Source organism: Armigeres subalbatus, chromosome 2 (genome assembly GCF_024139115.2).
Source record: "Armigeres subalbatus isolate Guangzhou_Male chromosome 2, GZ_Asu_2, whole genome shotgun sequence".
Classification (NCBI taxonomy): domain Eukaryota; kingdom Metazoa; phylum Arthropoda; class Insecta; order Diptera; family Culicidae; genus Armigeres; species Armigeres subalbatus.
Window position 1 is genome coordinate 192,139,873 of NC_085140.1, and position 23,961 is coordinate 192,163,833.

Sequence of the window (23,961 nt, forward strand, 5' to 3'; positions counted from 1 at the left end):
ATACCTCCACTTGACTGCATGCAAAGTGTACGTATATGGCCTCCACTTTGTACACTTTTTCGCTATGATATACGATCTTGTGTGGGAACTGGGAAGTGATTCGATCAATGCGAAAAAGCAAAGGATTCCGCCAATTGTGGTATCTGTTGCCGAGTTTTTTGGATTTGAGTAACGGAATGAGATTTTGAGTAACCTTCAAGGGATCCAGGTTTCATTTCAGATTGCCAGGAAGGGTGACTGTCGCGTTTTGCCAGGATCCTTTGACGATCGCAAACATATTCTTCAGTATTTAACTAAGAAACGCCATAAATTCTTCGCATACGACGACAAAACTGAGCGATTGTTCAAAGTCGTTTTGAAAGGTCTCCCTAGTGACGACAAATCCCTGGATGAGATTGAATTGAAATTTCTCAATTACTTGGATTTCCTCCAGTCCAAGTAATTAAGATGAAAAAGAAATCTCGCTCTGGTAATTCCCAGAGAGGTATTGACGTAGGACTTACGTCTCTCTTTACTATACCGGATGTCATTTTAAAATATTCAAATCGACCGCGTTACGCTGTGTTGAAAGATTTTAAACGTTAATAGCGTTCGTCTCAGTGGACGAATTTCTGCGGTAAGCCCCTCAATCGACAGATTTCAAGTATGCCTTTCATGTCCATGCTTGATAAGACCCGAAAAACTTGTTTCAATAGGCATGAAACTGTTTTCAATAAAAAACATTGAGCTCAAGGGAACCTATAAATATGGGTACCGCATAATTCTTGCATCATTCCATTACCACGTTCTGATTGGTGCAGACACCAGCGAATGAGCAGCCGCTGGGTCTGCCGAGAAGCCATAAAATAGCGCAACGCGATTTTTCCTTTCATTCTGACCGGGACAAGCGAAGCAACTGCATCATTGATTGAACAGCACTTTTAATAGGGAATGAAGTCTGCATCGACCGCTTTTCGGCTCGTCACCATCGAAGCGACCATCATCATCCGAAACCTAGCCAGCACATCAGCAGTCCACCCTACAGACCCGACAAAGCAGCAATGCTGAGCAGATACCGGCAGCAGCAGCAGAGTCGAGCTGAGACCGGCCGGCATCGGTTCTGAGCCGAGACAGGCTGAAGAAAAGCCACATGATGCAGCACGTATGTCTAAAAAACAAACGGTTCTTCAGAGAGCCAATAATAGAGATCAATATCAATGCTTTCAATACCCTTCGGGATAGAAATTGTACTTGGGTGCCAAATCCAATATTCTAGTGATAAAATTTTATGCGTGATTTTCATAAATAGCGTCAAAACTAACAGTAGATAATTTTTCTGATTTAACCGCGAAGTGGACGAAGGACTTCGCTTGACCATGCCTTTAAACATTCATAAGATGTCCAAATCTCTCACATAATCTTATTTGGATAAAGAAAACACCGATTACAACTAAAACATTAATAAACTATCAATCGATTTTTCATCAAATGTTGGATTTTTTGGCATTGATCAAGAAATATCTAGATAAACATTGTTTGCTACTGACCGCACACAAAGCGAACGTGACTGAATGATCGTCCCATGTTACCAATTCTAAATCTTATCACTAGAAATCCCATGTCCGGGTGTTTCCTTCCTTCTACTACTAACAATGTTGTCTCAGAAAAGAACACGTATGTACTTCTCACCGGAACTGCAATTCTAAGCTCACTTGCCCGGCTTATTGGCCTGTATCAAGCGAAAAGTCCCGTTAGGAAATAGACGCCAGTAGCGAGCAACAAGCGTAAAAAAGAAGAAGCCCTTCTCGAACGCGTTGATGATGATGACGCTTTGGCTGACAAAGAAGCGGGATACAAGACACTAGCTGATTGGCCCACCAATTGGGAAGCAGAGAAGATTCAAAATAAGGTATAAAAGAAAAGTGCATTCGCTCGCAGAGCATTCAGTCTTTTATACCACCACTAGAAATTCGCGGTTATTTGAAAAGATCGTTTTCTTACTTTTTGGACTTAGTTGAAGCAAACAGCCTTTTTCAAGGCTCTAACAGTTAAAAATAATGTTCTTCTTCAGTCGCTATCGCATCGGATTAGAAAGCTCTTCAGTGGAAGAGCTGAGACACAGTCTACCTCTCCTGCTGAGCCAACTTGTGGTTTATTTCAGGCAGTCCTTCAGTGGGAATTTTCCCTGAATATTTTTTTGATGATTCTTGTTCGAGGTAGATTTGATTTCTGTGTCGGTTTGATGAGAAGATTTTGCCAAGGAATGGAATGCAACGCCGATTATTTATCCAAAATAGTTGATGTGATAAATTTGGACATATTATGTATCTTAAAGGCATGGTCAAGTCAAGTCCTACGTCCACTTAGCGGTTATGTCATAGACATTACCCACTGTTCGTTTTTCTCTAGAATTTTAGTAAGTTCACTTTAACAAACTAATTTTTCAAACATGCCTACTTATGCAAGCATCGCTGCAGGCAGGCAAAATTTCATTTCTGAAAATTAACCGACGATGAATGATTAGGTAGCACACATTGATATCACATGATTGATGCAATGTTCAAAGCAAATACCAAACCTGAAGCTGTTCAGGTTGGTATCAAATTTACTCAAAAAATTGTTATTGCACTTCGTTTTAATGGATCCAAATAATTCTTTGAAAATTTTGAATTGGAATGCCCGCTATTTAAAGGGTAAGGAAGATGAATTATTCAACTTTCTATCAGTTCATAATGTGCACATTGCCATTATAACTAAAATCCTGGACTCTTCATCAAAAGATATCCAAATTATTTAATTTATCGAAATGATCGTCTTGACAGCGCCTGTGGTGGGGTCGCCATTGGCATTAACGTATCAAACATAAATTATATTCTTCGTTTGAAACCAGTTTTCGAAATTTTGGGAGTTTCAGTTGAAACAAATTTTGGACAATTCTCTTCTATTGCTGCCTACTTGCCTTTCCAGTGCAATGGGCAGCAAAGAAATTTGTTAAGAGCTGATCTTCAAATTCTAACTCGCAACAAATCCAAATTATCCATAATTGGTGACTTCAATGCCAAACACCGTTCATGGAATAATGCTCAAAGCAAATCCATTGGTAAAATTTTATTTGAAGATTGTTCTGCGGGATATTATACTATTCAATATCCCAATGGACCAACTTGTTTTTCTTCCAGTCGAAATCCTTCTACAATTGATTTAGTTTTAACAGATTCAAGTCAGCTGTGTGGCCAATTGGTAACTCATGCTGACTTTGACTCTGATCACCTTCCAGTGACGTTTGAAATCTCACAAAAAGCCATTAATAATCCAATCAGCTCGACTTTTAATTATCATAGAGCTGATTGGGATTTATATAAACCGTATATCGATAGGAATTTTGATGTTGGTATTCCTCTGGATACCAAAAGTGATATTGATAATGCTCTCGTATCTTTGACAAATTTAATTGTCGAAGCCAGAGGCATTGCAATTCCTAAATGTGAAATTAAATTCAACTCCATTATTATTGACGTCGATCTTCAGCTACTGATCCGTCTTAAAAATGTGAGGCGAAGGCAATAGTAAAGAACTCGCTATCCCGCGTTTCGTTATTATGTGAAATACGAACTTTGAGAATAATGTCTCGAAGTTGGATTCTATTTCGAAACCCTTTTGGAAATAAACGAAAATTCTTAAAAAACCTCAAAAGCCGATTCCAGCACTTAAACAGGGAAATAAAATTTTATTTCCAAATGACGAAAAGGCTCAAAAACTTGCTCAGCAGTTCGAGAGTGCCCATAATTTTAATCTAGTGAGACAGTCCAATAGAGGATCAGGTTACACGGAGCTTCGAAGACATTCTCAATCAACATAATGTTTTTGACCCTTCGTTGGGAACTAATTTGGATGAAGTGAGATCTATCACTAGAAAATTTAAAAATATGAAAGTCCCGGGTGATAATGATGGTATTTTCTACATACTTATCAAAAAAAGTTCCTGAGAGCTCTTTACCCTTTTTGGTTAATTTATTTAACAAATGTGGAGTCTCCAGTAGCTTTGCGAGCAAAGGCGTAGGATTGCCAATCCGGAGATGGCGAGTTCGATTCTCGGTCCGGTCTAGGGTGTTTTCGGGTGGGAAACATTCTCGACGCCCTGGGCATAGTGTATCCATTTGCCACACAAGATACGTACTCATGTAATGGCGGGCATAGAAAAGCTTTCAAGTAGGCAGTTATTAAGAGCTACGAATTTAATTCGGCTCAACAAATCTGAAGGATATTCAACTGGAGTGACTCTTCTTGATATAGAGAAAGCATTTGACAGTGTTTGGCATGAAGGTTTGATTGTAAAATTGATTAATTTTAATTTTCCTCTGTACATGTTAAACTGATTCAAAATTATTTATCAGATCGCTCACTGCAGTTAAACTATCAGAATTCTAAATCTGATAGATTACCTGTAAGAGCTGGTGTTCCCCAAGGCAGCATACTGGGGCCCATATTGTATAATATTATTACTTCTGACTTACCTGATTTACCACCAGGGTGTCAAAAATTTTTGTTTGCAGATGACACGGGCTTTTCTGCCAAAGTGCGAAGCCTTCGTGTCATTTGTAGTAGATTGCAAAAAAAAGTTTGGATATTTATTCCACTTACTTGCAAAAATGAAAAATTTCCCCGAATGCTTCCAAAACTCAGCTTATAATTTTTCCACATAAGCCGAGATCTTCTTATTTGAAACCTTCTAGCAGACATATCGTAACTATGAATGGGGTTCCAATAAATTGGCCTAGCGAAGCTAAATATTCAGCACTTGTGCTAGATCAAAAATTAACTTTTAATAGTCACGTAATGTAACAAATATATTAAGTGTCTATATCCACTTATAAACAGAAAAACAAAACTTTGTCTTACGAACAAACTTTTGATTTACAAACAAATGTTTAGACCAGTCATGTTGTATGCTGTGCCAGTATGGACTAGTTGCCGCAGTACCAGAAAGAAGGCGCTTCAGAGTTTTCAAAATAAAATTTTCAAAATGATTCTGAAGTTGTCTCCGTGGTATAGTACCAATGAACTTCATAGAATTTCTAATATTGAGACATTGCAACAAATGTCTGCAAAATGGTGGGTTGACATCAAGGAAGGACTGCCCAACAGAGCTCTGGTCCCCACAAGTTCCTATCTCACGCTTCCACGGGTCGTCCGATGACAAAAGACCGCCAGCTAAGGGTTGTGTACTTAGCTGGTAGTGCAGCCTGGGCACTGTTGTCCTTCTGACATCAGCTAGAGTGAGAAGGTATGCCTCGAACGTCTGTTCACCAGGAGGTGCGGCTCAAACAGCGTCTGCCTGGTACCCAGCGGCTGATCAACGAAATGCTGTATCGCGTCAGCTATACCTAAGGTGGCAGCCCCATCAGCGCGATGTAGGTAACGCGACCCCGGTAAGGTAGCTTACTGAAGCCTCTCATATACCACGAAAAATGGAGATAGAAGAAAAAGAGAACGTTTTTTTTGGCAACCGACCCGGCAACGAAATAAGGACTATGATTGGAAACTCGGTACCTGGAATGTCAGGACCCTAAATGAACCTGGACGAGTGAGCCTTCTGGCTCGCGAACTGCAGAAGGTTGGAGTGAACGTGGCAGCTATTCAAGAAGTCCGATGGCCCAGATCCGGAGAACGTGAATTCCGAGCCGTGGACTCCAAGACCAACACTGCATTCAAGTATAACATCTATCACAGCGGCGGCGGAAAAGCAGAGCATGGGGTTGGTTTCGTAGTGATGGGCAAGCAGATGAAGCGAGTGATGCGGTGGAAACCCATTAGCGAACGAATCTGTGTGTTGAGGATACGGGGCAAATTCTTCAATCACAGCCTGATCAACGATCACGCACCGACAAACGATAAATCCGACGACGTGAAGGACACGTTTTATGAATGTCTATTGAGAGTTTTATGAATGCCTATGGAGAGTGCCCAAAGCATGACGTGAAAATTGTTATCGGAGACGCTGACCCTCAGGTCGGTAGAGAGGACTTTTTCCGTCCCATAATCGGTAAGGAGAGCCTTTACTCTGTTACCAATGACAACGATCTACGGCTAGTAAACTTGGCTGCTGCCAGAGGGATGGCCATCAGTAGCACCTACTTTGCACGAAAGAATATCCGAAAGCACACCTGGAGACACCCAAATGGTGAAACTTGCAACCAGACAGACCATGTTCTGGTGGATGGGCGCCATTTCTCGGATGTTATTAATGTGCGGACATTCAGAGGTCCGAACATTGACTCTGTTCACTACCTCGTTGTCAGTAAAATTCGATCACGGTTGTCAACTGTATCTAATGAAAGATCACAGCGAACGATGCGTTACAATATCCAGCGGTTGTTGGCGGAAGGAGTATCGGCTGAGTACCGCCAGAAGCTCGACGAACGGATAAGTGCAATCAACGTTAGCGACAACATCAACGATCTATGGGAGTCGATCCATGGAGCGGTGAGCACAACAGCATGAGAAGTGGTAGGCACTGCACAGAGGCGACCCAGGACGGGTTGGTTCGATGTGGAGTGTCAGAGAGTGACAGACGAGAAGAACGTTGCCAGAAGCCGAATGTTGGTGTCGGGAACCCGATCGAATAGAGATCGGTACAAGGAAGCAAGAGCAGCCGAAAAACGTATTCTGTTCAACAGATTGAGACCGCTTGAAGGGTCCTTCGTCGGCGAATACCAAGCAGGTTTTCGTGAGGGCCGATCAACGACGGATCAAATGTTTACCCTGAGACAAACCTTTGATAAATTCCAGGAGTACAACTTGCAGACACATCATATGTTTATTGAGGCGGCGTACGATTCAGTGAAACGGAATGAATTATGGCACATTGTGCTTGAACATGGTTTTCCGGCGAAATTGATACGGCTGATTCGTATAACGTTGGACGGATCGAAATCAAGTGTAAGGGTTCGGATGAAAGATCGACGTCATTTGTTACCTTAGATGGATTAAAGCAGGGTGATGCACTCTCGAACCTACTGTTCAATATAGCGCTCGAGGGAGCGATTAGGAGAGCTGGCGTGCAAAGAAGCGGTACCATTATCACAAGATTACATATGCTCCTGGGTTCTGCGGATGATATCGATATTATCGGAATTGATCGCCGTGCCGTGGAAGAGGCTTTTGTGCCTTTTAAGAGGGAGACAGCGAGAATTGGACTCACGATCAATACCAGCAAAACGAAGTACATGGTCGCTGGCAATCAACGTGGGTTCATTAGTGGTGGTGGTAGTGAAATGGTGCTGGATGGTGAAAAATTTGAAGTGGTGGAAGAATTTGTGTATCTTGGAACATTAGTGACGTGCGATAATGATGTTACCCGCGAGGTGAAAAGGCGTATTGCAGCTTAAGTCCCGTAGTCTGCAAACGAAAACAAAACTCGCGCTGTATACTACTCTGATTCTTCCGGTGGCTTTATACGGCCATGAAACATGGACGTTAAAGGAGGCAGATCGGAGAGCTTTCGGAGTGTTTGAGCGTGAGGTGCTGCGGACAATACTCGGCGGTAAACAGGTGAACGGTATCTGGCGGCGTCGCATGAATCACGAATTGCACCAGGTATATAAAGGGCTGGATATTATTAAGCTTATACAACACGGCAGACTACGCTGGGCTTGTCACGTTGTTCGTATGCCTGAAGAACGTCAAGCGAAGATAATAATTAGTAGAGAACCCGGAAGAGGCCGCAGGCTTCGTGGAAGGCCGCGTACACGATGGCTTTTTGCAGTTGAAGAGGACCTGAGGGCGCTCAATGTTCAGGGCGACTGGAAGCGATTGACCCAGGATCGAGTCCAGTGGAGAAGGATACTCCATTCGGCGTAGGTTCATCGTAGAGCTGTAGCCCATCAAGTATCAAGTAAGTAAGCAACAAATGTCCAACAAAATAATTTCCAATTTTAGACAATATTCGTTGCAATCTTCTTAGCTCCTTGTACTTTTAGCACAGAGAACAGACGTTCATCTTCATTCGCGTACTTGTGTAAAACTTAGTACTGGTCATTTTGAAGTATGTCGTTATGCCCCCGTTGCGCGGTGCTAGTGTGCTGATGAATATGGTTAAAATTTGCCGTGTTTTACTTTTTAGCGCTAGTGTTCATTCTGAATCGCTCCTAGGCTCGCTCCTAGGTGGCAGCACTACATTGTTTATGAAGTGTATGCCAACGCCATCACTTAGTGAGATTGAGTTTTTATGTCGGGCAGCCTGCGTTGGCGGCGCTGAGGAGCGATTTAAATCTTTACACACGTTTTTACAGAAATTTTGTTCGAGGATCCATGTCTGTTCTCTGTGCTTTTAGTGTAAATTAGGTTGAGTTTAGTTTAAGTTTAAAACATTGTTATTCCTACATGGTCCAATTCAACCAGAGGAAAAATCCTACACATTCACACATTGGGCTGCGAAATGGTGAGTCGACATCTGGGAAGGAGCGACCTACACAGCTCTGGTCCTCACAAGTTTCAATCTCACGCTTTCACGGGTCTTCCGATGTTAATCGACCGCCAGCTAAGGGCTTTGTACTTAGCTGGTAGTGCAGCCTGGGCACTGTTGTCCTTCTGACATCAGCTAGAGAGAGGGGGTCCGACCAAGGGGACCATCGTCCCTAACCCCTAATCCCAAGGCGTTAAGCGACCCGTGCCGAGGGGATGTATGGCCAGAAGGGTGAAATAATAAGCTAGGCCTTTAACGGTACCTGGGCACCCTTCACAGTAATTGGCCCTTACCGCGTCATGCTGGGCTCTGGCGTGGTGGACCTCTTTTCCCGAGCAACTCGTGGGACCAAAATGGAAAACCAAGCCAATTCTTCAATTAGTGGTAGTAGTGTAGGCGACAACCCCTTTGCAAGAGGTGGGTTGTTCAGGTCTCTACCTAGGAGGCCAGAAGCAATAGTCGGCAGCTCGGTGCGCAGCGCCAGCGTGGGTCACTTAACTTTCTCCCCGGGAACGCTGGTAGAGGTTATGGACGGCCCATGGCTTGTGGGGACGATGAACCGCAAACGCGATGGGCTTTCGGCCTTCGAGGTGGCGACGGAACAGCTGGACGCCATCATCGACCTTGCGTCATCGAAGCATAATATCAGTAAGGACCTCAAGAGGAGCTTGCTGATACTTCGAAAGTCGATGTTGGACGCCAAGCTGGAGAGGGCGGTCGGAACGGCCAAGTGTAAACCCATGAAATCCGTGAAGTCGAGGTCTACCCAGACTGAGGCCCAAGGATTCGCGGACTCGAATCGACCAAGGGCGTGCAAGCGAAGACGGTGGTGCCAAAGTCTACCCAGACTGAGGCTCAAGTTTTCGCGGGTATGTCGGGGGTGACTGCTCCAAAGGAGCAGACACATAAACGAGGGAGACAGTCTCCAGGGGATGAGCTCCATGGGGGCCGCTCCAAAACGCGGAGGGTTACTGCCCCGAACAAGTTAGTGGGGCTGGGAAGCTGAAACCCGGCCAGGTACCTCCAAAACCGGGGGAGGACGGACCTGGAAAGGTCCGTTCACCCAGGAAAGACGGTGATAAGGGGTTACGGCAGGCTGAGAGCTCTCAGCGGAAATAGAGGGGGATGACGCCTCCTGGACCCTAGTCAAGAACAAGATGAAACCGAAGATGTCAAGGGCCGAAAAGAAGGCCCAGGCGAATAAGGGTACCAAGAAGTCTAGGGTAGGCGCCAATCGATCCAGGGACGATGCCCTAGTCATCACGACGGACGAGGCTAAGTACTCGGACGTCTTGAAGGCGATGAGGAGTGACGTCAAGCTCGGTGAACTCGGCGCTGACGTACGTCGAATAAGACGTACCCAGACGGGCGAGAAGTTAGTGGAGGAAGTCCTAGGTGAGACGGCCAAGGTAAGGGCACTCGCGACGGAGGTGAATCTTAGGGTTTAAGACCTGGACGAGATCACCGAAGTCGAAGAGCTCGTCACGGCACTGCGGCGACAGTGTGAAGTGGAGACGCCCACCGCAGCCGTTCGGCTACGGAAAGGTCCGGCAGGGACACAGGTAGCATTGGTTCGGCTATCTGCAGCGGACGCCTCCAAGGCAGTCAAGTTAGGGAGCGTCAAGGTGGGATGGTCGGTGTGTCATGTGGGCATATACGAGCAACCCGAAGTTTGCTTCAAGTGCCTGGAACCGGTGCACAAGCAATGGGACTGCAAAGGTCCTGGAAGCAAGCTCTGCCGTTACTGCGGATTGGAGGGACATAAGGCACAATGCTGCACGAACCCTCCCAATTGTTTGATTTGTTCCAGCAAAGCTGTGAACAGCAAGCACCCCATGAGGGTTTCGAAGTGCCCGGCGTTTAAGCGTGCTACAAAATCACAGTGCAGGTAGCGCAGCTGGCTTGCTCGGCCTCGCCCGAAAGTCCGGTGTGGGCAGGTTTAGAGGAAACGGCGGAACACGTGTTGTTCGTGTGCCCACGTTTTCGCGCAATGCGGACTCAAGGATATCTAGTTCAGGCGCAAATAATAGGTGGTCCAAGGGTTCGGAGTCGGCTTTATGGGTCATACCGGTGCCCTGTGGTCGAACTCGATCCTTTTATCGCGCGAAGAACAACATGGTATCGTCGCTTTCGCGTCGTCGGTCAACCGGGCAAGTTCCGAGCCCGAGGACGGAAAGGGGTCCTCGGCAAAAGCTTGTTTCTTTGTTTTGTTTAATAAAAAATTGACGTCGATAACTAAAATTGGTTCAATAAAAGTTAATATCCTATATTCCTTTCTTGTTCAATACATATATCGTCCATTCAGATATCGCCATATATTATATGATAACATAATCTGTGTGTGAAAGAAGATAACCGAACTGATTGGGCCGCTTTAGGGTAAAAATAAATTACACAGATTTGTGAAAGTTTATAGACATATTACTATGTATGCATGTGAAACATGTTGTTATACCTACGTGAAAAAAACGGCAGCACTGCGTTCTGTTCATCCGAAAGATTAACGGCAACATAAGAGAGTCTCTCTGACACGTGGTGCAGCCCTCTCTTCGCTCACTTGACATTGAAAAGCATAAAAGAGATCCGAGTCGAAAGGTGCCTACCCAATTCGCTCACCACCCAGTCGATGTCTTCCCAACAAGCAAATTCAAGCGAAGAACGGAGAAAATGCCGAACGGTGCGAGATGCGAGCTTCAGGACCAAAAAAAAATGTGCGATTAATGTTTCTGAAGCAATGCCATGCTTTTCCAACGAAATGTTCTGTACCGACAACGACATCATCGCCCGAATGCGATAGATGGATGGAGCGCTCTCCGATCGTGTGCATTCGAACTTTATTTTTAGATTAGGACGAACGCATCCGCGCCGCACATGTTATCGGAATCGGTTGTGTAACTGTGAGTTTATTGTGCGGTGCTGCGTCTTCTCGCCCAGCAGCCACCCCTGAGGCCCCGGGTGGCTGAGAGTGTGTCCGCCGGTGGTGGTGGGTGGTCGATCGGCTAGTGGGTGGGTGGATGCGAACGTCCGCAGTTATTAGCTATTATTACGATTGGGATTCGGTCGGACACGTCGCGTGGTTGACTTCAATTGAGCTAAGGCAAGGCAAGCAAAAGTCCTCAGATAGAGGTGCAGAATCGTCTGTCTATTCTATGGTTGGGCGAATCGGCGCTGCATGCCGTCATCGTATTTCTGGAGCGTTATTGCGGGTCGTGCGGTTGGGTGTTTTGTCAATCTGCCTGGTCAAAACTGTGCTTGTTGCCTTTAAACGTTGCGTGGACTCGCAATTGCAAATATAATGATTGTTTTTAAATTGCAATACCTAGTAGAACTATTAAATTATCGACATATTATTTTATTCTTTCGACGATCTTAAATCTGTCATAATCTGTCATAGTTTTATCAACAAAGCATCCACAAAAAAATAATTAAATGTTACTTCATTAATAATGTACCATATAAGTGTAACTCGGTAAAACCGAGGGAGAAATAATAAGTTCAATTCTATTATATTAATGAAAGCTCTTGTAGAAGCTTATGAGAATGAGATCTTCGCAAACTTAAAGAAAGCTTATTTTCAAGAAGGCTATGTTCACTATGTTTGGGAGAAAAAAATAAATTCGGTTAGTTTTTTACCGGCTAGATCGTGCAAGCACCTGACTGTGCATCAGTCGTTGATGATATGACGGCGATGATGCCATTGGGAGCACGTGTTGCTTGTTTAGTGCGCGCTTATTATACTTGTGACAGATATATGATGCGAAAATCACTGTACAGCATAAAATCATATATCTGTCACCCAGAATCACGGTGGTATTACCCAAGCAATGATGATTCTACGCTGATACGTACCCTGCTCTGCGCCCGTTGTATACAACGTTACAGGTACAGCGCAAAGCAAATTTGAAAGCAAGCAATGCTAGTAACGCATACAATGGTGCCATCTGGTTGCGGTCACTACCCATCATTGACGTTAAAACATAATAAGAAACATGTTTTTTTCCTTGTTGGAATATGAAAGCGACCAATGAACGTGTTCGTCGGCGATATATTTGTATATTTTATTTTAATTCAAACTACTTATTTTACAAACTTATAGCCACATCATTTCACAAAATTTACTAAATGATTTGTTCAGTAGGCATATATTTATAAAAATATTGTAACCGTTTGTTCTGGTTATACTTGATGACCCTAAATCATTTTCTTTTGTGATTAGGCCGTTACAAATATTTAACTAACTTTTTATCCTACTGATCTCCGAAAGGTCAAGGGGGAGATAATAAAAAATAAATATTAAAATGAAAAAATAAAAAAACTCCTCGGATTTGTTAAAGAATGTTTTGAAAATCCTCAGAATTATCCGAATTTTATTTTGTTGCCCCATCAAAATATTATTTTTTTTGAAAAAGAGAGACAAAATAGATTTTAAATATTTGTATCGGCCTTTTCACCTTTTTTGAATTTTGAGTTTCAGACAAGTTTGGAATATTGATATTTTTTATTAGTTTCTTGTAATAATCTCTTATAACAAGGAAACGTCAACATATTTCTATTTATATTCGATCTAATTATCTCCCAACAATTAAATGAATATTTCATCGCCTACATGAACACTTCTTAAGTGTTTTATTATATTTGGTTATCGATCAAAAAGATATTAGAAGATTTATTTGTGTAAGTAATATTGCTTTTTGCATAGAAACTATTGGTATCGTCGTTGAAACATTGATATTTGTTTTTAGCGACTGCTTCCCCGATAGACCATTTGTACATTTTATTCACCCATATATAAATAATATGTACTGTCAAAACTTGCATTTAACAATAAATAATCAGCTAAAAGCTCTATTTTTTGACATCGGTGCACTCACACAACCAATCGACATTAATTGTCAAAAATCAGGGTTACAAACTCGAAAACTCTTCCCTTGTCGCTGAGTATAGCGCTGAGTGCTCGGCGCGGAACCCTAAAGGTGGGAATACAATTTTGGGATTTATGCGCAATACTTAAGATCATAGATATCTCCATCAATCCTTTTACTAATTTAAACATAAAGTGTCCGGACGGCTTGGATTATGCAGTACAGTCCTGGATTCAGCCGGCTTGATCCGAATTGCCCGGAAAATGTCCCGCATTACCACATGATGAATCTGCGCAGTAAATGTAAACATGTAAATTCTGGATAAGCTATGGAATTCGTAAGAAATTGGATTAAAAAAAAGGCCCAGATCCGAAAAACCAGCAGAAAAAATAATTCTTTGACACTCTAGAGCAGAGCTTCCCAAACCTTTGGGTATGCGACCCACCTAGCAAAATTCTATATGTCTCGCGACCCACCTATGAAAAAATACATTTTACCAAGTAGTATTAAGCAATTATTGAATCAGAATGTCATCTGTTTCTTCCACATAAAAAATATTCACGTTACCTTACATGTACAAATGCAAAAAATGACGAACATGGTATTGTTTGTCAAAATGTTAGCGTTTTTATTTTACTTCATTAAGGGGACAGCTTTTAGGCATAAATGTTTAAATAAAATAGCGTGGTGATGGATATTTAAAATAAAATGCGGTTTGAACTTGAAATAAAGTTCCTGAAAAAAAATATCAAAAGGTTCGGCATTCGAGCTGCAATTAATATTTGTTCTGCGCGGCCCACCAACAATCCGCCTGGGGGTCGGGACCAACAGTTTGGGAAACCATGCTCTAGTGGGTCTACTGAACTTGTAGAATGGAGGTTTAAATAGTTTTGAGAATCAAGGCCATTTCCGTATTATATTGTACTGGAAAATCAACAAAAGTTGAAATAATTTGTCAAACTACGAATAACGCAGAAATCTATATAGATATATAAGGAATCTGAAGTATTTGATTATCCGGAAGGGTTTAAAGAATGTGGGAATATTAAGAATTTGTATGATTTACGGAGTTGAACGTGTCTGAAGATATTCTGTAAAGTTAAAGTCATGACAATGATCCAATCGAAGCTTTAGAATCTAACAAAATGGGATATCAAAAAATGTGAGAAATCATTTTGGAATATCCTTAAATCTGCAAAGATCTACAAATCTACAAAGTCAGGAAAACGCCTTCAAAATCCGAAGAATGAAAAATTCACAGGGATTGTTCAGACTTACATATTTTGTAAGACAACGGACAATGCCTGGTAGACTAGTTAAGAAAATTTTGCATATCAAAGAGTTTCCACGATTGGACCGGGAATCGAACCCTCAGGCGTTTTTATAGGGATTTTTTAGGCGTAAATAGGGATTTTGTGTATTCTGAACAACAATAAAAATGTTTAAAATAATCAGCAAAAGGCCGGATTTTGACGAAGTATGTATGTATTTACATTTTATTAATATATTTACAGGTCATGTAAAAATGGAAAATGAATTTTTATTATTTTGTTAGAAAAATCTATATGTAACGAGATAATACTATAGTAACGCAGCGAATGGTAAAAAATATGTGTGTCATCCTGCTGCTGTACGCGTACAACATGGTACGTGTATCACTGTACAGAAATCATATGTCTGTCGATAGTATTACATACAGCTCAATGCGAACAACATTACCCACCGACTGGCCGAGCTTCGCTTGTCGTTGCGTTGGGTGGATGACGATGTGGAGAAAAAGGGAACGATGAGATCACGATGTCGTCGGGTTGGAAAATTTATGGGCTTTGGGAGGGTGTCACAAGCTGCTGGAACTTGAACTTGTCAAACAGATAGTTGTTGTCTTCGGTTGTGGTGGGCGATCTTCTTTCTGGTGATAATGCGAGAGCATATGTTGCGACTTTGTTTGTGTTTGCTACTTGATGTGTTGAGTATTTGCCTAGGGAAGTTTGTTTTGTCACGATTATGTTTGAGCGGGTAATATCTTGATTGAGGAAGCGTTTTATTAACTCATTTGATAACGGCTTTATGGTATATTGATAGAATTGTATAGCGTGTTAATACATACCACTTATTAACGCTAGTATGACACAAATCAATGTTGTACATAAACAAGGTTGAGATATAGCATAGCATAGCATATGTGATTGTACAAATCGTGGGTGGCTATACAATGCTCAATTCAAGCTCTATCCGGAATAAGGGCGAATGTCGCAAGAGAAGACTCTCCCCGTCGACACCCCCCCCCCCTTAAACAAAAGTGACAAGCAGCAGACCTCCCTGTGGTTTATCACTTCAGAACGAAAGAAAACAATGCGAACTTGCATTCTGAGGTGATAAACTGCAAAGAAACTCCCTGCCTGTCACCTTCATTCAAATGAGGGGAAGTCGACGAAGAGAACCCTCTCCCGCGACACCTGCCCCTCCCACCAGACAGAGCTTGAATTGAGCAATTCACTGTATATTGTCGCAAATTGGTACTTGGGATTAGTACCTTTTCCTTTACAGTAGCAGTTGTACACCTGGCCACGTCCTTACAATCACGGAAGGAAGGGAAGGAATGTTAGTTCAACATCTACTAGTGAAGATGCAGGGAATCCATACTACCTTCATAGATGTCTCGGGAAGGAAAATTTGTGTTAGTGGGAAAGGTGAATAACAGGAAGCTCTATTCGACAATATAGAGCGTTTGTCAATAACAGTATATGCTGTAAAAGTAATAAAATATATTCATCAATTTACTTACGAACCGTCCTAAGGGAAAAACAAAACAAAACACAAAATTTCGGCAAATCGCGCGATCGTTCTGCCGTCCGAAACAAGAGCCAACACGCACTGAACTAATTAACTTTATTACCGGCCGCGCAATGCAAAACACAAAATTTCGGCAAATCGCGCGATCGTTCTGCCGTCCGAAACAAGAGCCAACACGCACTGAACTAATTCATAAACAAGGTTGAGATATTCACAAATATTATTGCATTGAGAACCAATAAAATCTAAAACGTCAAACAATTGAATATATGATAGGTGTTGATTATAGTAGAATTGTTCCCATTTTCATCTTATTGTAACGAATTCATTTCATCTTTAAACAAAGAAATTAAACACAAAATTCATCGGTTCTTTTGATATCGTGTGTATGCACTGCTGGAAAAAACATAAAAACAAATATATTCAGTCAGTTACTAGATGAAAATTGACGTGTAACAGCACTCAAGTGAGTCGAATAACTTTCATTATAGTACTAATTTGTACGCTTTCTAAGGAACTCTACTTATATTGTGACAACACTTAGGATAAGGGTAACATTTAAAATCTTCATTTCCCGTAAACTAGTTGTTGAAAACAGCAAAAGTACAAGTTTTTTTTCATAATTGTTCAATATTCTACAATAGTTCGAACTTCGCATAGCGTAAATTGTTATTATACTTGAAATATGTTAACAGAAAAGACAGGAACAGTAGTAGTAGGCCTGACTTCCACAGATGATGCGCCTTCGTGTTTCACGACTAACATTGTTATCAGCCGTTAGCAAAAATCCAAGATAGATGAATTCCTCGACCACCTCGAAGGAATCCCCGTCTATTGTAACACTGCTTCCCAGGCGGGTCCTGTCGCGCTCGGTTCCGCCCACAAGCATGTACTTTGTCTTCGATGCATTCACCACCAGTCTAACTTTTGTTGCTTCACGTTTCAGGCGGGTGTACAGTTCGGACACTTGTGCAAATGTATATAAATTGACTGGATCTGTTGAAAATCGTACCCCGGCTGTTACACCGGTTCTCCGTATGACATTTTCTAGCGCAATGTTGAACAACAGGCACGAAAGTTTATCACCTTGTCTTAGTCCCCGGCGCGATTCGAACGATCTGGAGTGTTCGCCCGAAATCTTCACACTGTTTTGCACACCATCCACCGTTGCTTTGATCAGTCTGGTAAGTTCTCGTCCATAATTTTCCATAGCTCTACGCGGTCTATCTATACTGTCGTTTGCCGCCTTGGAATCAACGAACAGATGATGCGTTGGGACCTGGTATTCACGGCATTTTTGAAGGATTCGCCGTACAGTAAAGATCTGGTCCGTTGTCGAGCGGCCGTCAACGAAGCCGGCTTGATAACTTCCCACGAACTCATTCACTAATGGTGACAGACGACGGAAGATGATCTGGGACTTTGTAGGCGGCATTAAGGATGGTGATCGCTCGGAACTTCTCACACTCCAGCTTGTCGCCTTTCTTGTAGATGGGGCATATAACCCCTTTCTTCCACTCCTCCGGTAGCTGTTCAGTTTCCCAGATTCTGACTATCAATTTGTGCAGGCAAGAGCTAGCTTTTCCGGGCCCATCTTGATGAGTTCAGCTCCGATACCATCCTTACCAGCTGCTTTATTGGTCTTTAGCTGTTGGATGGCATCCTTAACTTCCCTCAAGGTGGTGGCTGGTTGGTTTCCATCGTCCGTTGAACTGACGTAGTCATCTCCTCCGCTGCCTTGACTTCCACTGCCTGTACTCTCAGCGCCATTCAAATGTTCCTCGTAGTGCTGCTTCCACCTTTCGATCACCACACGTTCGTTCGTCAAGATGCTCCCATCCTTATCCCTGCACATCTCGGCTCGCGGCACGAAGCCTTTGTGTGATGCGTTGAGCTTCTGGTAGAACTTGCGTGTTTCTTGAGAACGGCACAGCTGTTCCAATTCCTTGCACTCCGCTTCTTCCAGGCGGCGTTTCTTCTCCTAAACCAGACGGCTCAGCTGTCTCCGCTTCCGTCTATAACGTTCCACGTTCTGCCGGGTACCTTGCTGCAGCGCGACCTCCCGCGCTGCGTCCTTCTCCTCCAGAATCTGTCTGCCCTCTTCGTCGAACTAATCGTTCCGTCGACTTTTTTTTTTTTTTTTAACCATTTCATTTATTTGGTAGGCTCAGTCGTGTGTGACACTTTGCGGGGCCGCTATTCTTAAGTATGATATTTTTACAATGAGTATCATCTTATCATTAACAGTTAGTAGGGAAGGGGGACGTAGACCATAATACTCGTGGTGACTCAAGGTTAACAATTACTTAATTCAGGACGGACGGGGTAGGAGTATGGGTTTAGGGTTATTCCAGCTGTTCATCCGGGCATTTGACGTTGGAAACGGTTTTGCGTGGCGTCGTGCTCGATTTTTGTTCGGCATGGAGCATCTTCCGGATGGCCAGGGCTTTGTGGTACACGGAACAGAAAAACAGAATCGAACGGAGAAAAAAACTGAGAAAGAGATAAACACGGGCATTAGACTTTGATATCAGCCGAGCGAAGAAAGGCATAGATGGCCTGCATATAATCCACATCGCGATCTCCCAATACACCTCTTTACTTCCCTGAAGGGTTGTTTACCTCGGGCCACAAGGGTATCCAATAATTGCTCTCTGAGGCGTCATTTTCCGAGCAAAACACAACTACGTCATCGATGTCATCGTAACCGGCCCCGCACCTACATAAGTTGCTATCGACAAGGTTTATTCTGTAGAGATGTGCGTTTAGTGAATAGTGATTGGACATAAGCCTCGACATCACGCGAATGAAGCCTCGACTCAAGTCCTCACCTCTGAACCACGCTCGCGCAGAAACTTTAGGAACTATAGAAAATAGCCACCGTCCAAGTTCGTTGTGTGACCAATTCATTTGCCAATTTTGAAGAGTACTCTGACGGACTAATGGGAAAAACTCGTTGTTCGAGATTTGTCTATCATAAACTTCACCTTCCTGTGCGCCCACCTTTGCTAGCGTGTCCGCTTTCTCATTGCCATAGATTAGGCAATGGGATGGGACCCATACAAAGGTAATCTTGAATGATCTTTCGACCAAATCACGCATCTGTTCTCTTATTTTTGTTAGAAAGTAAGATGCGTGCTTAACTGGTTTCATCGACCGGAGTGCATCGATAGAACTAAGACTATCCGAGAAGATAAAATAATGGTCTACGGGCTGATCGGAAATAATTCCCAAAGCGAAGTTAATTGCTGCTAGCTCAGCAACATAAACCGAACACGGTTCCTGAAGTTTTCGGAAGGTGGTTGAATTGACATTGAAGACGCCGAAGCCAGTGGATCCGTTGATGCGAGAAACATCAGTGAAATATCTGTTGTTGCAATTGACATGTTCATATTTTTCAGAAAAAAATGGAGGGAATAGATATTTGTCGAAGATGATCTGGTATTCCTTGAATAGCGTGTTTCATGGACAGATCGTATTCAATGGAGGAACTGTCGTTGATGAAGTTAACTCGAGGTGGATTATAACATGGAAGACAAAGATCTGACGATATGTAGTTGAGGTAGACCCTCAGGAATCTTGACTGACGAATTAGTTCAAGCATATTATCGAAATTTTCTAAGACAAGTGTATTACTTTTCCCACATTTGATACTAAGTGAGAATTCCCAGTAACGGTGCTTTAAAGGAGTGACTCCAGCAAGCACCTCCAGGCTCATGTTATGCGTTGAATGCATACAGCCGAGAGCAATACGCAAACAACGATATTGAATACGTTCCAATTTAATTAGGTGGCAATCAGCTGCTGAGAGGAAGCAGAAAGAGCCGTACTCTAAAACAGAGAGAATAGTCGTTCTATAGAGTTTGATGAGGTCTTCCGGGTGAGCACCCCACCACGTTCCGGATATAGAACGTAGAAAATGTATCCTTTTCCGGCATTTATCTATCAAATAATCAATATGGGTTTTCCAGGTACACTTGGAATCAAACCAGACCCCAAGGTATTTAGAAGATAAAGATTGGTTGATGTCATCATTCAACAGCTTTAGTTTCAGTTGAGCTGGATTCCGCTTTCTAGTAAACACAACCAATTGAGTTTTTGCGGTGAAAACTCGATCCCTAAATGTCTGGCCCAAACAGTCAGGTTATCTAGGGAACTTTGCAATGGTCCTTGCATGACATTTGCACATGGACCTCTTAGAGAGATCACGGCGTCATCTGCAAGTTGTCTGAGCGTGCATTGTCCTTCCAAACAATTGTCAATATCTTTAACATAAAATTATAAAGCAAGGGACTTAAACATGATCCTTGGGGAAGGCCCATGTAACTATTTCTGGAAGTTGTCAGAGTGCCGAGAGTAAAGTTCATATGTTTTACTGACAACAAATTGTACAAGAAATTATTTAAAATATCGGGTAATCCACTACTGCGCAGATTGTCTGACAGTACTTCTATGGAAACTGAATCAAAAGCGCCCTTAATATCCAAAAATACTGAAGCCAGTTGTTCCTTGTGTGCATAGGCCAGCTTTATATCTGAAGAGAGCAACGCTAGACAATCAATTCAATCAAAGGTAATTGCCTATTTCCGGGGATTAAACCACCCGACTTGGACGTTAATTTACAATGTTATGAAAACTCATATGTGAATATGTACGTTATGTGGAAGATATTGATTTGGAAAATGTATTGGAGGTAACCACTTTCCCTTCGATGGGACTCGAACCCATGACCCTACAGTACGCTAGACTGGTGCTTTAACCAACTAAGCTACGAAGGACCTCCGTCGGCTTTCGCAACCTAGCGGCTACTGAACGAGCTCGAGATTCCCAAATTGGACGCATAGTCAAATCACTCGCAATCCATTTATCAAGCCAATACTTCCACATGTGTATTGTACACGTCCACATTAGAGGAGCGTGAGTATTTAGAATGTCTGGCGGCTATACACATTCTTCATCAGCAACGGTACTGATCAAGTGTGGTTGTGTAAGCATTTGCCAGTCGGTCGTCAAGCTCAGACCCGACCGCATTGCGTAGGCAAGAGCACGCAACTCAAGTTCAGTTCAATCAAAGGTAATTGCCTATTTCCGGGGATTAAACCACCCGACTTGGACGTTAATTTACAATGTTATGAAAACTCATATGTGAATATGTACGTTATGTGGAAGATATTGATTTGGAAAATGTATTGCCACTTTCCCTTCGATGGGACTCGAACCCATGACCCTACAGTACGCTAGACTGGTGCTTTAACCAACTAAGCTACGAAGGACCTCCGTCGGCTTTCGCAACCTAGCGGCTACTGAACGAGCTCGAGATTCCCAAATTGGACGCATAGTCAAATCACTCGCAATCCATTTATCAAGCCAATACTTCCACATGTGTATTGTACACGTCCACATTAGAGGAGCGTGAGTATTTAGAATGTCTGGCGGCTATACACATTCTTCATCAGCAACGGTACTGATCAAGTGTGGTTGTGTAAGCATTTGCCAGTCGGTCGTCAAGCTCAGACCCGACCGCATTGCGTAGGCAAGAGCACGCAACTCAAGTTCAGTTCAATCAAAGGTAATTGCCTATTTCCGGGGATTAAACCACCCGACTTGGACGTTAATTTACAATGTTATGAAAACTCATATGTGAATATGTACGTTATGTGGAAGATATTGATTTGGAAAATGTATTGAGGTAACCACTTTCCTTCGATGGGACTCGAACCCATGACCCTACAGTACGCTAGACTGGTGCTTTAACCAACTAAGCTACGAAGGACCTCCGTCGGCTTTCGCAACCTAGCGGCTACTGAACGAGCTCGAGATTCCCAAATTGGACGCATAGTCAAATCACTCGCAATCCATTTATCAAGCCAATACTTCCACATGTGTATTGTACACGTCCACATTAGAGGAGCGTGAGTATTTAGAATGTCTGGCGGCTATACACATTCTTCATCAGCAACGGTACTGATCAAGTGTGGTTGTGTAAGCATTTGCCAGTCGGTCGTCAAGCTCAGACCCGACCGCATTGCGTAGGCAAGAGCACGCAACTCAAGTTCAGTTCAATCAAAGGTAATTGCCTATTTCCGGGGATTAAACCACCCGACTTGGACGTTAATTTACAATGTTATGAAAACTCATATGTGAATATGTACGTTATGTGGAAGATATTGATTTGGAAAATGTATTGGAGGTAACCACTTTCCCTTCGATGGGACTCGAACCCATGACCCTACAGTACGCTAGACTGGTGCTTTAACCAACTAAGCTACGAAGGACCTCCGTCGGCTTTCGCAACCTAGCGGCTACTGAACGAGCTCGAGATTCCCAAATTGGACGCATAGTCAAATCACTCGCAATCCATTTATCAAGCCAATACTTCCACATGTGTATTGTACATGTCCACATTAGAGGAGCGTGAGTATTTAGAATGTCTGGCGGCTATACACATTCTTCATCAGCAACGGTACTGATCAAGTGTGGTTGTGTAAGCATTTGCCAGTCGGTCGTCAAGCTCAGACCCGACCGCATTGCGTAGGCAAGAGCACGCAACTCAAGTTCAGTTCAATCAAAGGTAATTGCCTATTTCCGGGGATTAAACCACCCGACTTGGACGTTAATTTACAATGTTATGAAAACTCATATGTGAATATGTACGTTATGTGGAAGATATTGATTTGGAAAATGTATTGGAGGTAACCACTTTCCCTTCGATGGGACTCGAACCCATGACCCTACAGTACGCTAGACTGGTGCTTTAACCAACTAAGCTACGAAGGACCTCCGTCGGCTTTCGCAACCTAGCGGCTACTGAACGAGCTCGAGATTCCCAAATTGGACGCATAGTCAAATCACTCGCAATCCATTTATCAAGCCAATACTTCCACATGTGTATTGTACACGTCCACATTAGAGGAGCGTGAGTATTTAGAATGTCTGGCGGCTATACACATTCTTCATCAGCAACGGTACTGATCAAGTGTGGTTGTGTAAGCATTTGCTCCTTTACCTTTTCGAAAACCAAACTGAGTATTTGAAAGCAATGTATTTTGTTCGACCCAATGGTCGATTCTTGAAAGGATCATTTTCTCCAATAACTTTCTCATGCATGATAGCATGGCAATCGGTCGGTATGAATTGTGATCAGACGCTGGTTTCCCAGGCTTTTGAATAGCTATTACTTTCACCTGTCGCCATTCTGGTGGCACAATGTTGTACTCCATGAAACAGTTGTACAGGCCAAGTAATCGTCTTTTAGCGATATCAGGGAGGTTTTTCAGAAGGTTGAATTTAATGTTATCGCATCCCGGGAAGAGTTGTTCGATGAAAGAAGAGACATAGATAGTTCCAGCATTGAGAATGGTCCACCCAGAGAACCGGGATCAGTAGTTGATTCTCTAAATAGCGGTTCAGCTGGTACGGAATCTGGACAGACCTTTTTGCGAAGTTGAATATCCATCGATTGGAGTATTCTTCACTCTCGTTGGTGGAGATACGGTTCCGCATATTGCGGGCCGTTTTCCAAAGAGTTGTCATTGAGGTTTCTCGTGATAGTCCCTCGACAAAACGTCGCCAGTGGCTACGCTTTTAGCCTTAAGAAGGTTTTTCAGCTTTCTTTCAAGCCTCAAATACTCTTCGAAAAGCTCAGACCTTCCGTGTTTACGGAAAGCCTTGAAAGCATCAGATTTCTCAGAATACAACTTAGTACATTCATCATCCCATCCAGGAGTGGCTGGTCTTCTTATGACAGATGTACTTGGAACGCGTCGTTTCTGAGCTTCTAATGCGCTTTTATGAATCAATTCTGTAAGGAATCGAGATTCATCCAGTGGTGGAAGAATATCAGTTGATTCAATACCAGTTTTT

General features: G+C 42.9%; 1 non-coding gene across 1 annotated transcript; it reads right to left on the reverse strand.

The window, feature by feature from the left end:
- Nucleotides 1-21,796: 21,796 nt before the first annotated feature.
- Trnaa-agc (transfer RNA alanine (anticodon AGC)) lies at nt 21,797-21,871 on the reverse strand. The gene has a single exon. It is a non-coding gene; the product is annotated as a tRNA-Ala (tRNA).
- Between the last annotated feature and the right edge of the window lie 2,090 nt (nt 21,872-23,961).